General features: G+C 40.1%; 1 pseudogene; it reads right to left on the reverse strand.

Annotated features, from left to right (window-relative positions):
• Window positions 1–4988: 4988 nt before the first annotated feature.
• On the reverse strand, window positions 4989–5989 carry LOC150010062 (glyceraldehyde-3-phosphate dehydrogenase pseudogene; annotated as a pseudogene).
• Between the last annotated feature and the right edge of the window lie 492 nt (window positions 5990–6481).

Consider the following 6481-nt stretch of genomic DNA (forward strand, 5'->3'; position numbering starts at 1 on the left):
GAATGTGGCCAGCTAATATTTGAGAGGGGGGGGATAGTTAATTTTTACGAACCAGGGGTATGGACTTGGGGGGGATTGCTGGGGGAGGGGGGTGCTGGGGGGAGGGGAACAAGGGGGAGAAAATTGGAACTGTTGTAACAATATAATCAATAAAAAACATTAAAAAATTAAAAAAAAAAAAAAAAAAAGAATATGGCCAGTTGCTACTCCTAATGCTAATTCACATTAAGTATTGAAAAATATGAAATGAATGAGTCACATAATCTTATTAGTCCAGATATTTGTCTAATTTCACAGCGTGTTAATTAGGCTAGGTTAGGCAAGACTGTACTATGGAAAAACAATGTTCTATAATGCACAGCAGTCTGGAAAGCAGTAAGTATTAGGGATTCAGATTGAAGGGTAGTTTTTAATACATTTAAATGAGGATTTCGATTTTGACATATGAAGATTTCGGATTCATTTATCCTTTCAGAATGAAAGAAAAATTTCTGTTTTATGGCTTCAATTTCCATCTGTATACTGTTGACTTCAAAACCGCCTATCTGTTCTAGCAATCCCACACACCCATCCTACTGCTTTCATGAAATATACAATTAAATGTCTAAAGTTGGCACCTGTATATGTCATCAAAACTTGGACTTTTGAAAATAAAAGCGGTGCTGAAAATAAAAGAATAAAACACAAAATCTTGAAGACTACTTTACAAAAATCATTTAATACTATTAAATATTAATTTACTAAGTAATTATGTTCAATCACTAGGCAGTTCTTCAAAGCCTCAAATATGTCTACATGGGCATCAAAGAGAGATAATGTTGCTATATTTGAAGATATTTTTCTATCTGACACCATCTTTGATGTCCCCCCAAATTGAACCACATTCTAAGTAAAATATGCCATTGAATATACGCATCTTATTCCAATTTTTTAAATATCCTTTTTGGCTTTTACCTAATACCTTTTCTGCAACAAAAGTTATTCATCTTACATCACTTTATTTTAAATGCTGAATCATTTAGTTGAATTTGTAATAAATATTCATAACTCTGTCAGATATTTCACCTGATCACTATCAATGTTCAAAATTGTTACATTTCATGAACTGGAATGTTAAAAAATCAAGCCATTACTGGAATTGCTTTTATATTTCAAGCATTTAACAGCTTTTGATATAAACCCAGCACCATATATCTGTGAGGTATTTCTATTAATGGAGCTTTTACATCACTTTTCATATTTGCAAAAAGAAACCTCAAAATCTGAAATAAGCAAAATTTTAGGAGAGATATTCCATCTAAAAAAAATTTTTATAAATAAGAAGTCAAACTTCAGAAAGAGATTAAACACCACTTTTGCAGTTGCATACATAAAATCATTCTAAATAGGAAGCAGATAATCCTCAGGTCTGAAGGTCAAGATTCTCTCCTGGTCTACACACTCACCCACTTCTGCTTCTCTCCTCTTTCTTCCCTACAATGATTCATCAAACAACCCTGGAGTGTCCAATCCACTTAATCTCCCACATTTCTGGTGGGAGCATCAATTGACACAACCGTGAATGGAAAGCAATTTGGTTGTGGATGCCAAGAGTTGTAAAAGCAATCATTTCCATAATCTCAGTAATTCCATTTCTGGTACCTGAATGAAAAAATTCTAAATCTGAACAAAGATGTTTGTCCCTAAAGTTTTCAATACAGTTTTATTTATACAAAGATAGGAACAATAGAGCACAAGGTGAATAAATTGTACACAAGCCCTTTGCTTGAATGTTTAATAAAAAATTATTTTAAACTATTTTATTTTTTAACATACAATAAAATTGACTTTTAAAAAATAGATGCTTTCTTTCATTATTTTTAGGAAGAGTGGAAGGGAGGGAGAAATAGAGGGAGAGAAACAGTGATGTGTGAGAGACACATCTATCAGTTGCCCCGAGCATGCCCCCAAAGGGGACCTGGCCCGCAACTCAGGCATATGCCCTGACTCAGAATCGAACTGGTGACCTTTCAGTTTGCAGGCTGGCATTCAATCCACTGAACCGCACCAGGCTGACTTGACTTTTTGTGATTGCACAATTCTATGAATATTAGCATCTATATAGATTTGTGTGACCATCACCAAAATCAAAATGAAAAAGTTTCATCATCCCCCAAAACTCCCTGTGCTATGTTTCTTTGCAATCATACTTGCCCCTCTAACTCCAGTCCTGACAACCAAGAATGATTCCTGTACTTACAGTTTTGTCGTTTGAGGAATGTCATATAAATGAAATCACCAGCATACACTTTAATCCTTTGAGACTGGCTTCTTTCACTCAGCATGCCTTTGAGTTTCATCAACATTGTTAGGTGTATCAATAGTTCTCTTTTTTATTGCGGAGTAGCATTCCATTACATTGATGTACCACAGTTTATCCATCTACCCATTGGAAGACATTTGGGTTTTTTTCTGGTGTTTGGTGATAAATAGAGCTGCTATATACATTCATGTACAGGACTTTGTATGAATATAAGTTTTCATTTCTTTAGGGTAAATACATAGAAGTGGGACTGCTGGGTCATAATGGTGTTAACTTCATAAGAAATTGCCAAACTGTTTTTAAGAGTTGAAAGCAGTTTTAATAATAAAGAAGGTGCTTATGTTATAAATGATGAAGTAGGAAATAAACTGTATATGCAGTATAAAATATGCATAGGAAGAAGATTGGAAGAAATATATCAAAACAATAGAGTGGCTGTCTTGTCGTGACTGAAATATATGTAGGCTTTCCTTCTTTCTGTGTAAGCCCTCTGGCTTCTGACATTGCCAAGCAATGAGTAAAACCATTTACATTAATTACACAAATCCTAGTGCTCAGAGATCCCACTCCCTCTATTAATATTGAGTCTTGTCCAGAGAACCTGCTCCCTATGATTTTTCTGGTAGAAGCTGAGCCACGAAGTCAGAACAGGTCTGTGTATCTCTGAAACTCCTCTGCTGTAATGTCTGAGGGTTCTACTTTCTGCCCCTCTGTTTCTTATTGCATTGTGCTACTCCCAGCTTGAAGGCTGTTCCTTGAAAAGCTTCCTCAGAACCACTGACCTTTGGTGTTTTTCATCTTGACCACCAGGAGAGCTCCCACTGTTTTCTCTGGTGGCTCCCGGTGGCAGTTTTCCTTCTTCTACCGTTCATAGATATGCAGAGGTGAGGCAGGGGTGGGAGGGGAGCAGTCTAACACTGCTCCCTCTGACCACTGTCTTGCTGATACTACAGACTTGAGCCTCACTTGATAGTGTTTTCTCTCAGGAGATGATGACTCTGCCTCCATTTCAACCTCCTGGAGTGGCTGAAGACTATTAGGTAGGTGTTTCATGAGCGAACCCCACTGTGGACCAAGACAAATTTCCCTCCCAAAGGACTCCTTAACCCCTGTTGAAATCAGCAGACATGCTTCATTCAGTATTTGCAAGCCTCTAAGATCTGAAAGAAGTTGCCTGGCCTTCTCTGGCAGGACACCACAGACCTCTAGGGGGCAATGCTGTCTCACACCACATGTATGTTTAACTCAGCTCTAAACCAACCAAATTACCATTGCACCAGTATTTTCTAAATATTCAGTGAGTACTCAGAACTTCTATAATCAGAAAAAATAATAAATTAATAATAAGCTAAATTAAAAAAATAAGTTAGTAATAAGCTAAAGTGTTAGTTAAACACTAAACAAAATACTCATTTATAGAGGGTATTGCCTAAAATATAAAAATAGCCTCTGTTTACAGTCTACTTTCTCAACCATTGCTTTCTCTGTTAATTTTTCTCATGATTCAGAGCTGAACATTATGTGTTTAGTTGGGTTGTTAGATTATATGGCTCTTGATAGTAATTTTCCATATTTAAAATAGCATTAAAGCTTCTAAAATCATTTCAGTAGTATACTCTAAAGTTTCTCAGGGAAACAGAGTAATACTTCTTCCCATTCTATTGTACAAAGAGAATTAAATGGATGGATATTAGCCTTAGTTTTTAGAAGAACATTTGTATATACATATAAAATTTTCTAATAAGTGAAAAGATAATGCTATAATTTAGACACAAGAGGGCATGAGTTTGAGTCTTTTCAGGTGGGCTTTTTAACTTAGGCTAGTTCTCCCATGCCCTGCCTGTGACTGGCCTCCTGATGGTGAAGGGGGCACGCAGGTATATCACATGAGTGGCCAGGGAAAAACAGGTTGATGAGAGTTATGGGTTGGAAATAAAGATAACCAACTTATGCCAGATTCTTGGATAGAAACCAACGCCTCAAGAAGAAAACTATTCATTCACCAAGTGCTTGTCAAGCACTTACTGTTTCAGGTGCTAGGAATATAGTAGAAAACTGCACAAACAAAATTTCTGCTTATAGAGAGTTTAAATTCTGGGCATGGGTAGCTACAAAAGAAGAGAACTACAAAAGAAAAAGAAAGAAGAAAAGTATCCTCTTGAGATACTTTTATAGTATAGAGACTGACTTGTTGGGGTTACTTTATATTAGGGAGTCAGTGAAGGCCTCTTTGAGGAGGTGGTATTTAAGTTGAGATCTGAGTGATGAGGAGGTAGCCTTGAGAGGATAAGGGGGTTGAGAGAGAGTTCCAAGGGAAAAGGAACACCTAATAGAAAGGCTGGTACTAACTGGGTTCAGGAAACAAAAATAAGTAAGAGTAGCTGGAATATAGTGATAAAGGATGAAGATGAAGTCAGAAAGGCAGGTGAAGATTCTGGTCAAGCAACAGTCTTGCAGGCCAAAGTAAGGAATTTGAATTTATTTTATTTTTGCTGGGTACAGTGAACTTTATTGGTGGTGCATGACAAGGTAGGGCTCCCTAAGCCCCTCCCCTCTTTAGGGAGTCTAGGATGGAAACTAGAGGTCAGGAGATTCTCAGTATGTTGGGAGATCGGTTTGGGGCAAGGATTCCCCAGCAGCTGAGGGCCTCTCTTCCTGTCGCTGGGGCTAGTGGTCCAGGGGGCTCTTATTTCTTGGTGGCCATGTGGACCATAAGGTCCGCCACCCTGTTGCTGTAGCCAAATTCATTGTCATACTAAAGAATGAGCTTGACAAAGTGGTCATTGAGGGCAATGCCAGCCCCCGCATCAAAGGTGGAGAAGTGGGTGTCACTGTTAAAGTCACAGGAGACAATCTGGTCCTCAGTATAGCCCAGGATACCCTTGAGGGGGCCCTCTGATGCCTGCTTCACTGCCTTCTTGATGTCACCATATTTGGCAGCTTTCTCCAGGCGACAGGTCAGATCCACAACTGACACATTGGGGGTAGGGAAACGGAAAGCCATGTCAGTAAGCTTCCCATTCAGCTCAGGGATGACCTTGCCCAGAGCCTTGACAGCACCAGTAGAAGCAGGGATGATGTTCTGGGCACCCCTCAGCCATCACGCCACAGCTTCCCAGAGGGGCCATCCACGGTCTTCTGGGTGGCAGTGATGGCATGGATTGTGGTCATGAGCTCCTCCACGATACCAAAGTTGTCATGGATTACCTTGGCCAGGGGGACCAAGCAGTTGGTGGTGCAAGAGGCATTGCTGACAATCTTCATGGAGTTATCATACTTGTCTTGGTTCACACCCATCACAAACATGGGGGCATTGGCAGAAGGGACAGAGATGATGGCCCTCTTGGCTCCACCCTTCAAGTGAGCCCCAGCCTTCTCCATGGTAGTGAAGACCCCAGTGGACTCCACAACATATTCAGCACCAGCATCACCCCATTTAATGTTGGTGGGATCTCGCTCCTGGAAGATTGTGATGGACTTTCCATTGACAACAAGCTTCCCGTTCTCAGCCTTGACTGTGCCTTTGAACTTGCCATGAGTAGAATCATACTGGATCATGTAGACCATGTAGTTGAGGTCAATGAAGGGGTCATTGATGGCGACAATATCCACTTTTCCAGAGTAAAAAGCAGCCCTGGTCACCAGGCACCCAATACGGTCAAATCCATTCACTCCGACCTTCACCATCGTGTCTCAGGGTTGAGGCTGGTACTGCACAGGAAAATGCAGCAGTCCGTTGAATTGGAGGAGCAGAGAACCCTCTGAATTTTTTTTAATGCAGTGAGAGATGCGGAGGATTTCACACAGAGGAGTGAAATGATCTGACTTGGCCTTTTAAAAACCACTCTGACTACCATTAGGAGGGCAACCTTCGGAGCATGGAGGGCATTTAGGCAGCTATCACCACAGCCCAGGCCAGGGATGATGGAGGTATGGACCAGGGTCATAGCAGGAGAGACAGAAGGAAGGGGACAGAATCACTATATATCTTTTGGAGATCGAGCTGTTGGGATTACTTGATTTATTAGACATACACGGGGGCAGGGGCTGTGAATCAAGAGACTACTCCTAGCTTTTTAGTTTGAACAACTGATAGGATGGTAGTTCCATTTCCTGAGATGAGAAGACTGAGGAGAGCATGTTTCAAGGGGAAAAGTTGGTGTTGAACATGTAGGCCTA

This window comes from Furipterus horrens, unplaced genomic scaffold (assembly GCF_987537825.1).
Source record: "Furipterus horrens unplaced genomic scaffold, mFurHor1.1.pri manual_scaffold_5, whole genome shotgun sequence".
Lineage (NCBI taxonomy): Eukaryota > Metazoa > Chordata > Mammalia > Chiroptera > Furipteridae > Furipterus > Furipterus horrens.